The 21,691-nt window shown below is 42.3% G+C and overlaps 1 protein-coding gene across 3 annotated transcripts in view; it reads left to right on the top strand.

Annotated features, from left to right (window-relative positions):
• Positions 1 to 11,929: 11,929 nt before the first annotated feature.
• The window catches only part of LOC147117763 (uncharacterized), a 40,369-nt gene continuing 30,607 nt past the window's right edge, over positions 11,930 to 21,691 (top strand). The window contains exons 1-2 of one of the 3 annotated variants that reach the window (XM_085989017.1): positions 12,552 to 12,935; positions 15,869 to 16,046. The gene's annotated coding sequence lies outside the window, so the exon portion shown is untranslated. Of the gene's footprint in view, positions 12,027 to 12,551; positions 12,936 to 15,868; positions 16,047 to 21,691 lie in introns of those variants that run through there. The other 2 variants (XM_085989018.1, XM_085989016.1) reach the window with 2 other exon arrangements.

Below are 21,691 nucleotides of genomic sequence, written 5' to 3'. Positions count from 1 at the left end.
TTTTGAGCAACTCTTAAACAAATAGACTGTAACTAAACTTAAAGCGTTAAATTATTAAATTAAAATTTGGTTGTTGGGGGTGATGATGTACTCCAGTCCCTGCAGTGCTACCGGTCGCGGAAGGCCTCGAGTGTGCCGGCGGACACCGCGTGCTCCATCTCCAGGGCCACCCGGGCGCAAACGTGGCCGCGGAAGAGAGGCAGGCAGTCGGGCCGAACGACCCCCTCGACTGCCCGCTGCCTGGACCAGTTAATGGCCACTTTGGCCAGGCCCAGGAGCAGTCCTACGAGGAGGTCCCCCGACTTGCCCACTACCCCGCACTGGGTGACCAAAGATCAGGAGTGTGGGACTGAAGTGCAGCCAAAAATTCAAGGAGTAGCCCCTTCAAATAATGGAAGAAACATACATAGAAACATAGAAGATAGGAACAGGAGTAGGCCATTAGGCCCTTCGAGCCTGCTCCGCCATTCAACGAGATCATGGCTGATCATCCAAACCCTAGCACCCGGTCCCTACACCGACAGCCATCCCACCCAAGCCCTATCCCCGTAACCCCACGTATTTAATCCCCCCTAACACTAAGGGTCAATTTTTTTTTTTATCATAGCTAATCAACCTAACCCGCACATCTTTGGACTGGGAGGAAACCGGAGCACCCGGAGAAAACCCACGCAAACACGGGGAGAATGTGCAAACTCCACACAGACAGTCACCCAAGGCCGGATTTGAACCCGGGTCCCTGGCGCTGTGAGGCAACAGTGCTAACCACTATGCCACCGTGCGAGAGGTTGCAACCCCGAGAGGGGTTGCAACCTCTCGCATTCGATATATACATGGAATACAGACTCCTCCAGGTCGCAGAAAAGGCAGGTGACCTGGGAGGTAAAGATGGTGTAAGAATAAGCCATTTGCTGTAAATTTTGCTGTAGCTTGACCAAACTTAAAAGTTGACCAAATTTAATATGCCAGCATGCTTTGAGAAGCTGAGAGGTTCCTGTGGGAACTTGTATGAAAACTTCACAGATGAAGACGACCTTGGACAGGAACAGAGACTTTCTGCTACGGTTGTAAGATGTGAAAGGCTGCCAGCTGCCTTTTATCAGATAAGGAAAACAGACTTTGAGAGTTTTGTAGAAACAGACTATTGAACTGTGGAAACATCTTCAGGCTTTGCAATGTAACCGGCCTTGAAGGCCCAAGGCTGCTTAACGGACTAGTGATGAGGGGATCTGAGAAACAACTGCTGACCATTATATGAACATAATTTGGGACACGTATGCAGTGGGAGGGTTGCCAAATTTTAGGGTATAAGAGGTGCTGTTTCAAGACACTCTGGGAAGCAGCCAGGCGACCTAGTCAGTTGCCAAAAATCATACGTCTAGTCACTGCCGGATTGACCACTCGCAATGATGTTTTGCTTGAACTTAAAGTAAAGGGATAGCTCTGTGTATGCTGAGGTATAATTGGGAATTATTATACGCTACATAACTTGGATTCTTACTTGTAATCTCTTGCTAATTTTTAAGTAAAGTAAGTTTTACAGATTCATTGGGTTTTGTGTTGTCTGTTCAACGGGTCTGAACTTTGGAAACTTTGACGGGGTGAGGGGCGATTTCCACACGTCTTACAATGGTCATGCATTGAGGAACCTCATCAAAATTAAATAAGATCTAATCACTAGATGTCACTCTAAAATCTTGTGGAGTGATACTTATATATCCTCGCAGAACATGAACAGTTCACCATGGCTGGTAGATTTTTACCTCCATATTAATTTGGTGGTGTGAAGCTTTTTTCCCTTATTGATATAATTGCATTTACTGGTTGCCTGTAGTTTCCAAATAATGGGAGAGTGGGGGGCTAAGGATCTGTTCCAGGAAAAAAAAAACTTGGATTGATATAGCACCTTCCATGACCTCAGGATGTCCCAATACGCTTACAGCCAGTTATGTATATTTGGTGTAGTCATTGTACTGTCAGAAAACATGGCAACTACTTTGTGCGCAGAAAGATCCCACAAACAGCATTGAGATAATTGACAAGATTTTTTTTTTAGTGATGAGGGATACATATTTGCCAGGAAACCTCCTTCTTCGAATGGTGCCATAGGATCGTTTATGTCAATCTGAGAAAACATAGGAACATAAATAGGCCATTCAGCCCCTCGAGCCTGTGCCACCATTTAATTAGATCATGGCTTGTCTGTATCTTAACTCCATCTACCCACCTTGGTTCTGTAACCCTTAATATCGGTTTTGAAATTTTCAATTGACCGAGCCTACCATCTTTTTGGGGGAGAGAGTTCCAGATTTCCACTCCCCTTTGTGTGAAGAAGTGCTTCCTGACATCACCCCTGAATGGCCTAGCTCTAATTTTAAGGTTGTGGCCCCTTGTTTAGTCTATGCAACAGGTCCTCGTTTAACCTTTTATAGGGTGGGGTCAGGTGGGTGGGGGGGTGGAGTGCCAGATATATCTGAGTTTTCATGCCAACTCATACATGTAGTATTTAACCCCCCCCCCCCGTCTCTGCACCTGCTGAATATCTGTTACATCTCCAGCTTTTTCCAGTTCTGATGAAGGGTCCCAGACCTGAAACGTTAACTCTGTTTCTCTCTCCATGGATGCTGCCTGACCTGCTGAGTTTTTCCAGCTTTTTCTGTTGTTACTTCAGATTTCCAGCATCTGCAGTATTTTGCTATTGTATTTAACGATGACTAGCTAACTGGATGGAAAAAAAATTAAAAGGCACATATGGTCTGGAGATAAATTATGAGATCTCACATAAGTAAAGACCAGGATATAATGACCACTTTCGTAACTAGAGTTTCCTCTGCTGCTCATCAGACTACACTTCCTGCCCGACTACACGTCATTTTCTTCAGTCTTAGTTCTCTTACAACAGCTTAGTGGCAGCAGAGTCAGGATCTTGAGAAATGGGTGGGCAGCACAGACTTATTCTGAAAAGTCAATTCTGGTAGTACTAAACTTGAACAACAAGTATTCTAATTGGAATATTATGGCTAATATTTACATAGAATTGCACAGAAATTATAGCACAGAAACAGGCCGTTCGGTTCAACTGACCTATGCCTGTGTTTATGCTCCACACGAGCGTCATCTCACCTTACATCATCTCACCTTATCAACATGTCCTTCTATTCCTTTCTCCCTCATGTACTTATCTAGCTTCCCCTTAAATGCTATTCGCCTCTACCACTCCAGGTGGTAGCAAGTTCCAAATTCTAACCACTCTCTGGGTAAAGAAGTTTCTCCTGAATTCCTTATTGGTTCTATTGGTTACTATCTTATATTTATGACCCCTTGTTTTGGATTCCTCCACAAGTAGAAACATTTTCTCGACATCTACCCTATCAAAACCCTTCATAATTTTAAAGACCTCTATTAATATTTAGTCTCATACTGAGTTGGTACATTAACCTTCGTAGAGGGTATTTTTCCGGACTTCTGTCTAGTTCCTTGTGGTTGCTAGTGTTACTTCAAACCTACTTGCTGAAGATAAATCAGTTCCCTTGCTCCCGATAGCAACAACTGCTTCTTACAAATAATTTGTTTTGAGAGCCCATATTTCTTTTTATTTAAAACAAAACTCTTCAATTGAGATATGAAGATCTGGGCTCGCTAAGCTTGATTTATATGTTCTTGTGACTTCTACCATTTTTCTTAAATTTACATCCAACAGAGAAAGCCACACATGACAGTTTCCTATAACCTATTCACAGAAAAATCGATCAAGTTGCAGAGTTGGATCCCCAAAACAGGTAAAAATCCTGTATAATAAAAATGTAATTTGACTTATTATGTCATTGTAACTCAATGGTCCTCTAATTACCTTTATGGCTATTTGCAGAAATATACAGTATGGGGATAGCTCAAGGTTTGTGAAAGAAAGTAATGTTTATCATCAGCCACCTGCTCATCAATAAATTAACTCTTCCACACTGTATGTGGAACTAACAACAGAAAATGCTGGAAAAACTCAGCAGGCCAGGCAACATCCGTGGAGAGAGAAATTGAGTCAACGTTTCAGGTCGAAACCCTTTGTCAGACTGAAAAAGAACAGGAAATGAAACAGATTAAAAGGCCAGTTTGGGGGCAGGGAGAGAACAAAAGAGAAGTGAAGAGACATTAAGAGGTATTCAAAATGAGACGAGATGGTGATAGGACTAGTGGAGGCAAAAGACGGCTCTAGATTAGGTGTGAAATGCGCTGGCAGAATGGGAGACAGCTGCCATGTGGAAGAGAAAATAAAAAAGGAGGGGGAAGGGCCAAAACAAAAGTGTGGATAAAAAATATAAGTAAAAATGTAATGGGGGCCGAGGTTATGATCTGAAATTGTTGAACTCGATATTGAGTCCGGAAGGCTGTAAAGTGCCTAATCGGAAGATGAGGTGCTGTTCCTCGAGCTTACGCTGAGCTTCCGTGGAACAATGCAAGAGCCCGAGTATAGTGAGGTCTGAGTGGGAATGGGGCGGTGAATTAAAATGACAGGCGACCGGAAGCTCGGGGTCATCCTTACAGACTGAACGGAGGTGTTCCGCAAAGCGGTCACCCAATCTGCGTTTGGTCTCCCCAATGTAGAGGAGACCACATCGTGAGCAGCGAATACAGTATACTAGATTGCAAGAAGTACAAGTAAATCGCTGTTTCACCTGGAAGGGGTGTTTGGGGCCCTGGACAGTGGGAAGGGGGGAGGTATAAGGGCAGGTGTTGCATCTCCTGTGCTTGCACGGGAAGGTGCTGGGCGAAGGGGTGCTGGGGGTGATAGAGGAGTGGACTAGGGTGTCTCGGAGGGTGCGGTCCCTACAGAATGCTGAAAGGGGAGGGGAGGGGAAGATGCGTTTGGTGGTGGGATCATGTTTGAGGTGGCGGAAATGGCGGAGGATGATCCGTTGAATGTGGAGGCTGGTGGGGTGAAAGGGGAACCCTATCGTGGTTCCGGGAGGGAGGGGCAGGGGTGAGGGCAGAAGTGCGGGAGATAGAACGGACACGGTTGAGGGCCGTGTCAACCACGGTAGAGGGGAATCCTCGGTTGAGAAAAAAGGAAGACATGTCGGAAGCACTGGTGTGGAAGGTGGCATCGTCGGAGCAGATGCGGCGGCGATGGAGAAACTGGGAGAATGGAATAGAGTCCTTACAGGAGGCGGGGTGGGAGGAAGTGTAGTCCAGGTAGCTGTGGGAGTCAGTGGGCTTGTAGTGAATGTTGGTCAATAACCTAGAGATGGAGACGGAGAAGTCGAGGAAGGGAAGGGAAGAGTCAGAGATGGACCATGTGAAGGTGAGGGAAGGGTGGAAATTGGAGGCAAAGTGAATGAAATTGTCTAGTTCAGGGCGAGAGCAGGAAACAGCACCGATACAGTCATCAATGTACCGAAAATAGAGGTGAGGGAGGGGACCCGAGTAGGACTGGAACAAAGAGTGTTCCACATATCCCATGAAAAGGCAGGCATAGCTAGGACCCATGCAGGTACCCATAGCAACACCTTTGAATTGGAGGAAATGAGTGGAGTCAAAGGAGAAGTTGTTCAATGTGAGAACAAGTTCAGCCAGGCGGAGAAGGGTGGTGGTAGATGGGGACTGGTCGGGCCTCTGTTCAAGGAAGAAGCGGAGCGCCCTCAGGCCATCCTGGTGGGGGATGGAGGTGTAGAGGGATTGTATGTCCATGGTGAAAAGGAGGCGGTTGGGGCCAGAAAACTGTTAAAGTGGCGGAAGGCGTCCGAAGAGTCGCGGATGTAGGTGGGAAGAGACTGGACAAGGAGAAAAGATAGAGTTGAGATAGGAAGAGTTAAGTTCTGTGGGGCAAGAACAGGCTGAAACGATGGGTCTACCAGGGCAGTCCTGTTTGTGGATCTTGGGAAGGAGGTAGAAGCGGGCTGTGCGGGGTTGGGGAACTGTGAGGTTGGCGGCCGCGGGGGGAAGATCTCCAGAGGAGATGAGGTCACTGACAGTCTTGGAAACGATGGTTTGATGTTCGGTAGTGGGGTCATGGTCCAGGTGGAGGTCTCGTTTTGAATACCTCTTAATGTCTCTTCACTTCTCTTTTGTTCTCTCCCTGCCCCCAAACTGGCCTTTTAATCTGTTTCATTTCCTGTGCTTTTTCAGTCTTGACAAAGGGTTTCGACCTGAAACGTTGACTCGATTTCTCTCTCCACGGATGTTGCCTGGCCTGCTGAGTTTTTCCAGCATTTTCTGTTGTTATTTCGGATTTCCAGCATCTGCAATATTTTGCTATCTTACAAAGAAGGGAACTGATTTAGGGTTAATTAACTCCTTTAAAAGAGAGTTGAATAAAGATATGTTGAGAAGGGGGATTGACCATAATTAACAATCCTGCTTGGGTTTTTTTCAGTGGAGGTAGGGAAAGGAACTTAGAGAGCCATATATCCATATTTGCCGATGACACAAGGATTGGTGGCATAGTAAGTAGTGTAGATGGGAGCATAAAGTTACAAAGAGGCATTGATAGATTAAGTGAGTGGGCAAAACTGTGGCAGATGGTTTTCAACGCAGGTAAGTGTGAGGTCATCCATTTTGGACCAAAAAAGGGAGTTTTTTTAAATGGTGAAACAGTGGAGGTCCAAAGAGATTTAGAGGTCCAGGTACACAGATCACTAAATTGCAGTAGTCAGGTACAACAAATAATCAAAAAGGCTAATGGAATGTTAGCCTTTATAACTAGAGGGCTATATTATAAAGGGGATAAGTTTTGCTGCAGCTATACAAAACCCTGGTTAGACCACATCTGGAGTACTGTGTACAGTTCTGGCACAGCACCTTAGAAAGGATATATTGGCCTTGGAAGGAGTGCAGCGCAGATTCACCAGAATGTTACCAGGGCTCCAAGGGTTAGATTATGAGGAGAGATTCCATAAACTAGGCTTGTATTCCCTGGAATATAAAAGATTAAGGAGTGATTTGATTGAGATTTTTAGGATTTTGAAAGGAATTGATAGGGCAGAGAGAGAGAAACGTCTTCTGCTGGTGGGGGAGTCTAGGACAGGGGGGCATAAGCTTAAAATCAGAGCCAGGCCATTCAGGAGGGAAGTTAGGAAACACAATGCGAAGGGTGGTAGAAGTGTGGAACTCTCTCCCACAAAAAGCAGTAGATGCTAGCTCAATTGATAATTTTAAATCTGAGATTGAATAGATTTTTGTTAGCCAAGTGTATTAAGGGATATGGAGCCAAGGCGGATGGATGGAGTTCGGATATATATCAGCCATTATCTCACTGAATGGCGGAACAGGCTCGAGGGGCTGAATGGCCTACTCCTGTTCATTAGTGTTCCTTTAAAGTTAAGGATTAACAGATGGTGCGGGGTTGGAGTCAAGAACTCTGGAAGGAGCAGGCTTGATGGGTCAATTGGCCTTTTGTCACTCCAGATGTTCTTATGCCAAAACAAAAACTTGGTTAAAAATGACAAACTGATTTGTCATATTGGACACATTGATATGCTTTCACTGACCTGACAGCACATGATGCAGTTGCTCCAAATCACAGATTTTCTTCAATTATCAGAATGACTAAGTCACACCTCCCAGTAACTGCAGGAAGAAATACTTTCTGCCAATCACCTATCAGAAATTACCTGAAAGAGGTGATCTTGCTTTGATTGATAAAGATGCGCATTGGCAACAACTTAAAAGCCGGTGGTCAATCGTTAACATTTGCACTTGCCGTGGGAAGAATGATGATCAGGGCTCCTTGCATGCAGCTTTGCCTTCCTCAACATCAGTGAAAAGTTTACCTGTTTGCATTGGTAAAAACAGTTTCTGTATTGTTCAGTGCGCTATAAATGCTGTAAACTATTATTTTTCTCATGTTGACAGTATTTCTGTTCCCCCTCTCTAACTATTTGTGTCCCTTTTTCTGTATTTTTCTTCAGAGTGAGTACTTTCCCCTTGTTCTTTTCATTGGAGACTGACAGAAAGGAAATTAATGCCATTGAAGTTGAAGTCTTCTCCAAATAAGATTTTATTAAAGGACTTGCACTATTTATCAATGCTGGAATAGCCCCACCTGCATAATGTTCTCTTGCTCTCATAAGAAATAAGAGCAGGAGTCGGCCATTTGGTCCTTTGAGCCTGCTCGCCATTCAATAAGATCATGGCTGATCTTCTACCTTAGTTCCATTTTCCTGCACTATCCCCATATCCCTTAGTTCCCTTAATATCTAAAATTCTATTGATCTCTGACTTGAATATACTCAACGACTGAGCATCCACAGCCTTCTCAAGTAGAGAATTCCAAAGATTCACAACCTTTTGAGTGAAGAAATGTCTCCTCATCTCAGTCCTAAATCGCTGACCCCTTATTCTGAGACTGTGACCCCTAGTTCTAGACTCCCCAGCCAGGGGAAACATCCTCCCAGCATCTACTCTGTCAAGCCCCTTAAGAATTTTATATGTTTCAATGAGATCACCTCTCATTCTTCTAAACTCTAGAGAATATAAGCCTAGTCTACTCAATCTCTCTTCATAGGACAATCTCCCCATCCCAAGAATCAGTCTAGTAAACCTTTGTTGCACTCCCCCCAAGGCCAGTTTATCCTTCCTTAGGTAAGGAGGCCAAAACTGTATACTGTATTCCAGGTGTGGTCTCACCAAAGCCCTATATAATTGCAGTAAGACTTCTTTTCCCTTATACTCCAATCCTTTTGTAATAAAGGTGAACATATCAATTGCTTCCAGCAAGTGAAAACAAGAGAACTGCCAGGAATTACAAACAAAAGTCCATACAAATGTGGGACTGCAAACACAGGCACAAAACTCCTGCCAGATGTCTTGGTAGTTCTGCTGTTTACTCAGTGTGTGGTTCTCCTGTTACACTATTGGATCCTTTCTCCTTGTGTGATTCCCCAGACACATGCAAAAAGTAATATTAGAACCACACAGTCATTATGATGTCCATACTGTCTTCAGTAATCTGTAAAATAAAGTATTGTGGTAACTGCTTGTGTTGATTGATTAAATCCTGATCCACCTACAGATTTAAGAACTGATTGAAAAAGGAACAGTGAGTCAGTTGTTCCATTTGAATATAAAAATTTGGTAGGAAACTTTTGATTAAATAAGATCTGTTACAATCGGGTCCAGCAGATTTATAAACAAAAACAGAATTCCAGACACACTCCGGTCAGTCAGCACCCGTGGAAAGAACAGATAAGTTAATGTTTCAGATGTGGACATTTCATCAGAACTAGTGGATTTATAGCCACTCGTATGTTTCTGTAACTAATTCAAATTTCAAATGTAAAATTACAGAGCATTTTCATTCAAAGTTTGCTTGTTATTGTAACATGTTATAGGACCTATCCAGTTTCAATTCAAAAAATGTCGATATTTTATCTTGCATGAATTCAGTTTGTGGTAGGCACTGGAATGTTTCAAATGGTAGCCACATGATTATTAACAGTTTCTTTGTCTTAGCTTTGTTTCTAGTAGGTAAAGTGAAATTTACACCTCAGTCTGGGAACATTGTATATTAATGACAAATTGACATTGACCCTGTTAACTGCATTGTTGGTTTTTGAAAAAGGAAAGAATACAAAAGCATCTGCCTGGAATTTGAATTTAATTATGTCAAATCCTGTTTAACTAGGAAGTGCCTGTTGAAGTTTTTTACATCTCCAGTTCCTTTTGTCTCTCACCCATCACTGCAAGAAGTATTAAAAGTGGGACAATTTTTGATTAATTGCACAGGGTATCTTTAATTCCACCACGCAAGCTTGAACATGAAAAAAAGAGAAGTATATAATCAGGCTGGTATCCCATATTCTTCAGTTTGCTATTTTGCTGTATCACTATATGTTTTAGGGCCTCAATGTTTCTTGACAGTTTTTTAAAAATCATGGGCTCATGTTCAAAAGTTATGAAAGAGAGCTAATAATACTTTTGAATTTATATTGTTTGAAACAGATGGTGCAGGTAGGATCTTTATTGCTAACCTGCTGTTTTATTTTTGCTTGTGTGTAATTTTACTTAAAGCCTGTTTTAAGCCTGAACTTTATGCTCTGTCAGCATGGTGTTTGCCACCAATTCAGAGAGAACTGGAGGACACGGTGGTAAATTATAATATTTCTTTCTGGTGCATACATATTTTGGTTCATTTTTCACACTGGTGTGCTATCTCAGATTTGAGGTCATGTTTAGGTCTGTAGGAAGTGAGGTTTTGCCTATGGAAGCTAACTTTTTGCTTTGAGCATGAGTAAAAGTATTGAGAGGTCCAAACAGTAACAATTATTATCTACAACTTAGAGCACATTCTTTATAATCTCAATGCCTATTGTGTATTTATTGTAAAATATTGATATTAATTAAAACATTTCCAAATTTTCCACTTGCAGTTTGTTACACATTTTGTTTTCTATCAACTTCCCAAATTGCTTTTCAAAGTGGTTTATGTTTCAAACATGACTTCATCAGCAACACAACTTTTATTTGTAAATTGAATTTTCATCAGTCGTTTAAAAATTGCATACAAGCATGACAACTTTTGTAGAGAAGGGAATGTGGTTATGCTAAAAGTTAGCCCCACTAGATGGCTATCAAACTCTATACTCCATTTTATAGGGATAATAATATACCTAATTTCAGCATTTTTAGATTTTCATTGTTGGTATTTCTAAGAATACACTGTCATCATTTTGACAATCCATTACTCAAAAAGAAAAGCACAAAGAAATTGCAAATGCTGGAAATCTGAAACAAAAAAAATGCTAGAAACACTCAATAGGTTAAACTGCATCTATGGAAGGAATAAACAGGATGTCATTTCTTGTGTAACCCTTTCTCAGAATTGGAAAAATAAAAAAGGGCACTACTTAAATAGAATTTTAAAAAAAGTGTGGAACATGGGCACACACTAGAGAGGAAGTATGGTTTGAATGACTTGTGATATGCTTAAAGTAAAGAACTGGATAGTTCAATGACCGAAGTGATATTAACACAAGACCATAGGAAGAAATTAAACACATAAGACAAAGAATATGTGAATAATTAGGTGGTGAGGGTAAATCGGGTCTCAAAGTGAAACTGGAGAAGCTGGCAAAGTGGAATCGGATCTTGTAATGATATCAGCAAATAGTGATGTTATTTGCCTGTTTGATTATCATGTCTTACCAGCATGTTTGCCTGATTGATTACTTATGCCTGACCAGCAGAGGTCATGTGAGAGACAAGCAGTTGAGTTTAGTTTCAGTTTCGTTTTAGATGGATTTCTAGCATGGTGTCTCCTGTAAGGCTGTTAAGAGTTGAACAAGCTTTAGATTAAAAGACATTCTCTTACATGAATGTCTCGTCTTTGAACCCACAAAGAAATCAATACAGATCTAGCCGCTAAGAAAAGCCAGTCGACACCAAGGGTGCAGACCCCAGCATGGTGTTCCAATGATCAACCTATCTCCCACCCCCAAAATGCTAACACGCGTATCCTCCATTTGAAAACATTGGGGACCTTAAGGTCTGAAGTTATTAAAGTTAACAGCAAGGCGGAAGGCTGCAGAGTTCCTAAGAGAAAGATACGGTGCTGAGCCTTTTAAGTTATTTAAAGTATTTTTAAAATTCCATTTTTGAAAGTAGAATCACTAATATAACTATTTATAACAATCTGCTAATTCGACGTTGAAGCATGTTGCTAATTCTGTTGTTTTGCATGTGAGTGGTCGGACTGTACTGTTAAAAAGAAAGACTTGTATTTATATAGCGCCTTTCAGGACCTCCGACCAAAGCGTTTTGCAGCCAATGAAGTACTTTAAATGTAGTCACTGTTGTAGTGTAGGAAATGACCGATCACCTGCCGCAGCCCATTAATGCAGCACGCCTAACGGCTTTCATTTTCACTTAATACTCTACTTAATTTATGACCAGTTTACTGATTGTACGAAGTCGGTAAACTGGCCAAGATTTGCTTTGGTACTTTCAGTTACATATGCAGGCATCATCTGCTGCGATCGGTAGCTCTTTCCAGCAGGGAAATTATAAAGACAGTTTTATGACCTGTGTGAAATAAGGTAAAATAAAATATTTGATCAGTAAAAGAGAGTAAGCGAACAAGTGTGCAAATGTATTTTTTTGTCGTAACGTGGACTCCCGGTTCCATTCTCACCTGGACAATGTAACGTTACCCCAATCCCTCCGATTTTCATCTGGATTGAAAAAATTTCAAGCATGTCAGAACCCTTCAATATATTCTGTCTGTCTGGAGTAGCCCCAGGATAAGGAGGCTGCAGTTGGGACCCCGCTGTATTAAGAAATTAGAAAAATGTGTTTAAAGGGTAGAAATATGGTCCAAAGCTCCTTCAGAGCACGCGGAACTATTAGTATCAGAGAAATGTAGTGACGGGAGCCATATCTATTTCTAAGGGGGTGAGGTAATCTTTAAACGAAATATGTGACTCTTGTTACATGTATTAATTGCTGTGTCTTAAATCTAGTAATGCTGATTGTTTTTTATATATATATACTTTTAATCATGAATTATATAACCGACGAGTGTGCAAAAAATCAAAATGGTCTCAGGCTTTCCGCAGTGCAAGAGATGCAATCGGTAATTATAGTTTGGTTTCGCCAGTCCAGGTGCGGCAGTACAGAGAGGAGGCTCCGGCAGACGCAGTGTTCTCTCTTCGCAGCCGGCACGTCCTTGTCGCTCCTCCCCTCACGCTGCTCCGCCCCGGACTTGTGAAAGCGCAAACTTCAGACGTAGCTATCCGTATCAGCAGCAGCCTCACTGCCAGAGGGGGTCGGACTAGAAAATGTCGTCAAATCTCTTCTGAACAATACATTGGCTTTTTGACTTTACATCAAGAGGAGGCAACAAAAAGAAAACTGACAAAAGAGACTGGTTCGCCAACTCTACTAATGTGATCGGGGGGGAAAAAAAATCACACGAGACGGAATCTGAGGGTGGACCTGACTTTAATGTAAGTGAAAGAGGAGGAAAAAATGGGATCCGCGGGGTTACTTTGCAACAAATCATTCTTTCCTTTGTTGCCTCTGGGAGACAGAGAGGGTGGAACGCAGTCCATTGTTTTCCGAATGGAGAGTGTTCCATTGCTGAAGCTAGAAACGGGCAGAATCTACCCTGACCCCACCGGCAGCAACTACCAGCATCCAGTTTATGGGAGAATCCATAATTTTACACGAGTAAAAGTAATGCTGGTAAATGATCTTATATTTTCCTCCCCGAAGTGACTGGAAATCAGAAATATAATTTTGAGGAAGGGCGGATGGGCAGTTTGTCGGGTTTTTTTTAACTGAAGGTTTGTAAAACAACTACATTTTCTCTGACTCGAAATTGTATTGCTAACATAATATGAAATCGTAATCGCCTCTACGAAGTCAAAAGCTTTATATATTTAACGATAATTATGGTATTCAAAATCTGTTTCCAACCTTCTGACATGTATCCATTCCAACGAAATTCTAAACATTTGTGTGGTTTAATCTGAGTACAATGATAACTGCAACGATGGCTTTTATATATATGCATGCCCTTGTTTGTTAGGCAAAGAGAAACAAAACGCACAAATAACTAGAGCCAATTAGATATATAAAAACCGTGAAACACCAAGTATATTACTCTACAGCAGTTCTGACTTCAGTTGTCTTCTGAAAGACAAAAGCAAAGTGTTCTCTTTCTACATCAAATTTGAAACTGCATTTTAAAGTGGGGTGTGTCTCTTTTTTTTTATAAAACATCAAAAAGTGGTGAGTCTGTTCTGTTCATTAATTTAAATGATTACAGCTAGGGTAACCAGGCTATTCCTGTGCATTTTTTTTAAATTTGTTAACCATGCACTGAAAGTGGGCTTTCCCAAGCTGGGCTTTCCCTCCAGCTACTACTTATTTATGCACTTCCTGTTTGAAGTGAGTGGAGCAGTACTTTGGGTAATTCTGAAAATGAAGAGAGTGGGCACATTAATGGTTTAGTGTGGAAGGTTGTAATTAAACTGAAACATATATGGGGCATTTAGAATCATACAGCACATAAGAAGGCCATTCAGCCTATTGTGCCTGTACCAGCTCTTTGAAAGAGCCATCCAATTAGTCCCACTCCCCTGCTCTTTCCCCATAGCCCTGCAAATGTTTCCTTTTTAAGTGTGTATATTTACATTCAGATTTAGATTCTCTTTCCCTCTCCCTCCCCCACTATCTAAGTGTGGGTTTAAAATTTCTTCCATTTGAAATGAGAAATTCCAATTTATCATCATCATAGTGATAAAGCAGCCTGCTGGATATCTGTGCAGCAGTTTATGATTTCAGCGAATCTTCTAGAGCATGGGACCATGTGGCGATTTAGTTATTCTTCCACAGCAGAGAATAAATCAATGGGTTGGTCACCCCAAGCTAATTTTAAATTTCATAACGTTTGGAGGACTGGGATGAGATCATCTAGAGAGGAGTGTGAAAGTCTAAAGGGCAAGGAAAGTTTAATGTTTTTTAATTAGGGTTTTCTTCTCTAATTCAGATCAGAGATGATACCTGGGCATGTGTGCGTATTTCTGCTTGTATGACTTTCCATCATCACTCAGTGGTGCCCACACAGATGCTCATCACCCCTAAAAAATACTATAACTATTTTGCCATTATGTAATCTTTACAGCACTCAAAATGTTAGTCACTGACTCTTGGGTGGTAGGAGGGAGTAGGTATGTCGATTTGGGTCAGACAATAGGAACTTTTATTTTTTTTAAACTGAAATGGGTTCAATAAGGAATGTGAGAATAGATATAAAGAGCTCTCTGAGCACAGTAAATGTTAGCCCTCTAAAGAGTAATGAACTTAATTCTGAGAATTTTACTTAAAAGCAGCTATACCATTTTCTGCCCCAGCCTTGCAGTGAGATGTCTGGCCCATCTGTGAGCCTCTCCATGCAGGATGCCTGTGATCAGTAGAGCTGAGGATCAAATCTGTGCTCCTCCAGTTTCCAATACTGCATTCTGATGCAGCACACTAAGCTACTGTATAAATCTTTTTATTTAATACATGTTATTGTATTTTTGAAGCTCCTCTGCCCAGTAATGGGAATGATCTGGAGTTTTTAAAATGTAAGTATTACTTCACTTAATATAATGGGGATTTTTTTTTTCAAGCTTGGTATCTGCCCTTTCCAATTGTTTCCCTGATTAAGAGGGTGAGTGGGTCACCAGTACAAATGCTGCTGCTTCTAAACCAGCAGGCATAAACGGTGCTGGAAGATAGGTCAGGCTTGTAGTTGCTTTGCAGAATTACTTCATTCCCTCTGGTGAAAGGCCTAACATCTGCTTGATGCCCCAAGTCCCATGCTTCTCCCCTGATTTTAACAGATTGTTAACGGAGTGCTTCAAAATGAATCAATATTGTGATTGCAGAAATAAAAGATTGAAATGCAGTAGAATTTACTGCTGTAGAAATGCACTATACTTGTATAGTGGATTTCAGTGAAGCATTATGGTTGCTACGTGACATATTCACGTGGGTGCATTGTGGGCTTTTCTTTCTATTGGGATTTTAGTAAAGCATAACCATGAATGCGTTAAATCTTTGCACCATGTCAATTTCAACCATGAAAAACATAAGTATAGATTTATCCATTCAAACTTATGATGCTTTCTTCAGAGAACCTGAGTGTTAAAAAGAGCTTGCAATGATATAGCACCTTTCACAACCTCAGGACATTCCAAAGTGCTTTACAGCCAATGAAGTGCTTTTGAAGTGTAGTCACTGTTGTAATGTAGACAGGCAGTTTGCACACAGCGAGGTCCTACAAACAGCAATGTGATAAAGACAAGATGATCTGTTTTACCGATGTTGGTTGAGGAATAAATATTGGCCAGGACACCGGGAAAAACTCTCCTGCTCTTCTTCGAAATAGTACCCTGGGATCTCTTACGTCTAGCTGAAAGGGCAGATGGAGCCTCGGTTTCGCATCTCATCCGAAAGACAGCACTTCCAACAATGCAGCACTCTCTCAATACTGCACTGGAGTGCCAGCCTAGATGATGTGCTCAAGGCTCTGGATTGGGGCTTGAACCCACAGCCTTCTGACTCAGGTGAGAGTGGTACCTACTGAGCCGAGGCTGATGTGTATAAAATACCAGACTGAAGTACTGGTGATTACAGGTCTTTTTAGTTGTGGGAACAATGTGAAATAATTGAGCATCACACACAAGGAGTATAATAAACATCATTATAGCTTATTGGTTTAAATGTCTTCCTTTCCTATCCTTCCTTGTCTTTTCAATGGTCTAACGGCAGTTCCTATAAGTGGAATTTGTCCCATATGATCTAGGAAGGCTGTTTTCTCCACTCTGTGCTCGCACTGTGTATCCAAGGGACTAACAATTATATGTATTTAAGATAAGGGATGGATAGTAATATTCTCTGGTATAATTCCTGTGTTTTGGGGAAAGGAGAAGAGTACAAGAATAAAATTTAAACATATAAATAAAGGGCTGACAATTTGGTGTTGAAACAACACTGCTATAGAAACATAGAAGATAGGAGCAGCAATAGGCCATTCGGTCCCTCGAGCCTGTTCTGCCATTTAATGAGATCATGGCTGATCATCCACACTTAGTATCCTGTCCCTACCTTCTCCCCATATCCCTTGATCCCTTTAGCCTTAAGAAATATATCTAACTCCTTCTTGAATATATTTAATGAATTGGCCTCAACTGCCTTCTGTGGTAGAGAATTCCATAGGTTCACCACTCTCTGGGTGAAGAAATTCCTCCTCATCTCTGTCCTAAATGGCTTACCCCTTATCCTTAGACTGTGACCCCTGGTTCTGGACTCCCCCGCCATCGGGAACATCCTTCCTGCATCTAGTCTGTCTAGTCCTGTTAGAATTTTATAAGTTTCAATGAGATCCCCTCTCATTCTTCTAAACTCCAGCGAGTATAAGCCCAATCGACCCAATCTCTCCTCATACGTCATTCCTGCCATCCCAGGTATCAGTCTGGTGAATCTTCGCTGCACTCCCTCCATGGCAAGAATATCCTTCCTCGGATAAGGCGACCAAAACTGCACACAATACTGAAGGTGTGGTCTCCCCAAGGCCCTGTACAACTGCAGCAAGACATCCTTGCTCCTGTACTCGAATCCTCTCGCTATGAAGGCCAATATACCATTTGCCGCCTTAACCGCCTGCTGCACCTGCATGCTTACCTTCAGTGACTGGTGCACAAGGTCACCCAGGTCTCGTTGCACTACCCCTTCTCCCAATCTATTGCCGTTCAGATAATCTGCCTTGCTGTTTTTGCCACCAAAGTGGATAACCTCACATTTATCCACATTGGGCAGACGCAGTATAATCACCCAACCTGTCCAAATCATACTGCTCAGTATCCTCCTCACAGCGCACACGCCCACCCAGCTTTGTGTCGTCTGCAAACTTGGAGATATTACATCTAGTTCCCTCGTCTAGATCATTAATATATATTGTGAATAGCTGGGGTCCAAGGACAGATCCCTGCGGTACCCCACTAGTCACTGCCTGCCAATCTGGAAAAAGACCCGTTTATTCCAACTCTTTGCTTCCTGTCTGCCAACCAGTTCTCTATCCAAGTCAGTACCTTGCCCCCAATCCCATGTGCCTTAACTTTACACGCTAATCTCTTATGCGGGACCTTATCGAAAGTATGCGGGACCTTATCTTCATAAATAGCTGGGAACATTACCAGAACAAAGGGATTGGTACAGGAGATGCAGGCTGCACCTTAATCTAATAGGAACAAAGCGATTTGCCAGGAACATTGAGGCAGCAATCTAAAATCATTAAAACCAGAGAGATAACTGGATCCCACAGAGATAGAGATAGAGAGCGAGCATGCGTGAGTATGTGTTTTCCTCATGACAACATCTTCAGACTGAAGCCAGTGGAACCTCATGGACTAAACAGTTTTGCTATATGAAGGCGTAATGGATTCCCACATAGTGAAATCCTCCATAGATGTTAAATTGTAGACACAACCTGAGGTTAATATATTGCACAGCAACAGTTATTCTGTCTTGTAATATTGGTTGTAGCACTGGTCACATTTCCTAACTTTTTAAGTGCCTGTGTCCCAGGATCAAACTAACGATAGAATTATAATTTAGATGGTTAAGGGGTGGTTTGATTGAAGTTTTCAAGATATTATGGGGAACTGATCGGGTAGATGGACAGAAACTTTTTCTGCTGGTTGGGGAGTATAGGACATGGGGACATAGCCTAAAAAGTAGAGACAGGCCTTTCAGGAGTGAAGTTAGGAAACACTTCTACGCTCAGTGGTAGAAGTTTGCAGCTCTCTTCACAAACGGCAACTGATGCTCGGTCAATTGTTAATTTAAATCTGAGATTCATCAATTTCTGGTAACCAAAAGTATTAAGGGATATGAGGCAAAGGCAGGTTTTTGGTGTTGGGTCACAGATCAGCCCTGATCTCATTGAATGGTGGAACAAGCTCGAGGGGCTAAATGACCTACTCCTCTTCCCATTATCCTACAATTCTTCATGGAATCTAGGGGACAATCCAACTGCTGAAGGTGCTCTCCCATGGTAAAATTGGGGACACAAATACACGGGAAGAATAGTTACCAGGTGCAGTGATTACTCATTTAAGAACACCCGATTCAAATTTTCGGTGTCCTAGGGAGCTGGCCTAGCACACTCCGTTTGGAACTGTAATGTATGATGGGGCACTTTCCGAAAACACAGGAAATTTTGCTCTGCCGATTCTAAGGTACACACGCTGCTATTTATAGCTGAACAGTCCCACTCTGTTGCTGTCATGGGCCTTGCTCTTAATTTTTTCCACAAAGGGCTCTCTGCCTTTTGATATATCGAAGGTAATTTTCATTGCTTTTCTTTTAGTTTTCTTTATTATGGGAATGGTAAGACAATATTTATTGCCCATTCCTAGTTACCCTGAGAGCACTGAAAGAAAGAACTTGTATGTATTCATGTCCTCAGGCTGTCCCAAAGCGCTTTACAGTCAATAAAAGTACTTTTGAAGTGTAGTCACTGTTGCAATGTCAGGAAACGCGGCAGCCAATTTGCACACAACTAGCTCGCACAAAGAGCGATGATATAATGACCAGAATTTTTTTTACTGATGTTGGTTGAGGGATACATATTGACCAGGAGAGAACTCCTGCTCCTCTTCGCAGTAGTGGCATGGGATCTTTTACGTCTAACTGAGAGCAGCCAGGGTCTCGGTTTAACGTCACATTCAAAAGATGGCACCTCTTTTATAGTGTAGCACTCCCTCAGTACAGCACCGAACTGTCAGCCTAGATTTTGTGCACAAATCTCTCGAGTGGGATTTCAACCTTCTGATTCAGAGACATGAGTGCTGCCACTGACCCAAGAATTAACCATGTAGTGCAGGGGGTGACCGGCAGCTCGCTGAAGGACAGTAGTGAACCAGTTGGATTTTTAAGACAACCAGCAGTTTTCATTGGCATTATTTGGTGCCAGCCCACAATTAACAAGATTTATTCAATTCAATATCTAAATTTGCTATATCAATGTTCAAAATATCTACCCTCATGATATAATAGTTGCTAACCCAACTATTTCTGTTTCTGAATGTCAAATTCAGCCTGTTTTTGTCTTTTCCTGCTCCAATCTTTTTTTACCCTCAAACAAGCCATATTTCTGAGACTAGTTACATGATTCGTATTGAACCCATGACCACCCAACATCTCTTCCTTACCCTGTGCTAGTTGACAATTGTAAATGGTTCCCTCGCCTCCGGCACTGTCCACCTTATTTTTGAAACAGCCGTCATCAGCCCTTGCTCAAAATCCACCACATCCCATTCCCAGCCACCCTCTCCTCGGTCCTTTAACGTATCGTCACCTCTCCGATCCATGCCTATCTCCCACAACTTCCCATTTGAATCTATCCAACAGGCTTCCGCCCCTCCCACAGCATTGAAATTGATTGTAGCCAGTGCATCTCTTGCAATGGCTTCTTTTCCCACCCTGACAGTGTCACCTGAGGAGACACCAGTGATCCATCTTCAGCAGCCTCTTATTTTTCAAATACATGCTATTCCTTAGCAGCATTATCTGCTAACATTGTGTCAGATTCTACATGTAAGCTAATAACATTCAGCAGTACTTTAATGCCACCTCTCTTAATCCCTCCACTGCCTCTGGTATCAGACTGCATATCTGATATCCAGGAGGGAATTTTAACTCCAAAAAATGGGTGGGTTGGGGTCAGATGGGAGGTTAAAGTGTCTGAATCCCGACCCAAACCTACCTCCAACCTGCCCACTTCCGGTTTTAATGGACGGGGGGCGGGCAGCCAACCTGCTTCCAGGAGACGGGTCGCCCATTTAAATATAATAATGAGGCTGGCGTGCCTCAGATTTAACCAGCATTTAAAATTTAACTGTGGCTGGTCGGGTTTCTTGGAGTACCTGCCAATTAAAGTAAAGTGAGGACTGCTGGAGATGGAAGGTAAGTGTCCCTGCCTCCCCCTCTTTCCAACCCCCCCCCCCCCCCCCCCCCAAGGCCTCCAATCCTCTGGCCCTAATGTTCAGACGGTCAACATCCTGTTCAACCTCAAGCTGAGTTTCTGACATTGTATCCTCTCTGTTAAAAAGACTACCTACTTCCACCTCTGTAACATTGCCCTGCCTCCTCCCCTACCTCAGCCCATCTACCACTGAAGCCTTTATTCATACCTTGAGACTTAGTTACTCCAACGCTCTCCTTGCTGGCCATTCACTCTCTATAAACTTCAGCTAATGCAAAGCTTTGCTGCCGATATCCTAACTCACACCAAGTTCCCCATAGCCGTCACCCTAGTTCTTGTTGCTAAATTGGCTCCCAGTCTCTCTGGTGCCATGCTTTGTGTTCCATGTGTCACCCTTCCCAATATCTCTAACTTCCTCCAGCACTACAATTTCCCTCTCCCAAAATTATTCCCCTGACTCCAGCTTTTATCCAACTTCCCCCTCCCTTTACCCCACGTAGGCCTAACTCTCTGGGATTTCCTGTCTAACACCCTCCTTAAAACCCACCTCTTTGACGAAGCTTTTGCTCATCATTCCTAATCTCTCCTCCTTTGGCTCTACATCCATTTTACTTAACGCCTGTTAAGCACCGTGGGACGTTTCTCTAAGTTAAAGGTACTATATAAATGCAAGTTGTTGTTTCAATCCAAGCGCTTTTTGAGAGACCTCCAGCACCTTTTCATGCAGCTGCTTTTTAACCCAGTCAGTGTCAAAAATGAAATGAGCCAGTCAAACCTTGGTACACTTGGAAATCTACAGTGACCCATCTAAAATGGCAGTTATGAACAGGCCTCTTTCTATATTTGCTTTGTGTAGCTTCCAAGAATGTGTCATGAAAGGTCATGACATGTAGTGTTCATTGATGCTCAGTATAACCATTTTTCAGTACCATTTTTTAGCTTTGACTAGGAGGGAGTGTTATTTTAAGCTCTCTTGCTTAGTGAAATGCGTTACTGACCCATGTTAACTAGGTAAATTTCAGGTTCAATGCCTATTCTGTGCTGAGTTCGCTAATCTCAGATGGGACAGCAATAGAGGCGTTAGGATTAGTGTTGGTAAGTGCTTCTGTGTGAATAGGACTGGATTGGCTTTGAAACTCCCTATGGTTGAAAAGGGGGCTGATACTGCCAAGGTTCATACTTGAAGAATGGCTACTTTGAGGTAGATACAGGAGGGCTGGCAGA

This window comes from Somniosus microcephalus, chromosome 5, assembly GCF_052327205.1.
Source record: "Somniosus microcephalus isolate GS21.2 chromosome 5, FLI_Smic_1.0, whole genome shotgun sequence".
Taxonomy (NCBI): Eukaryota; Metazoa; Chordata; class Chondrichthyes; order Squaliformes; family Somniosidae; genus Somniosus; species Somniosus microcephalus.
The sequence above is the reverse complement of the archived record's forward strand: the minus strand, read 5'-3'. Positions and strand labels throughout refer to the sequence as shown.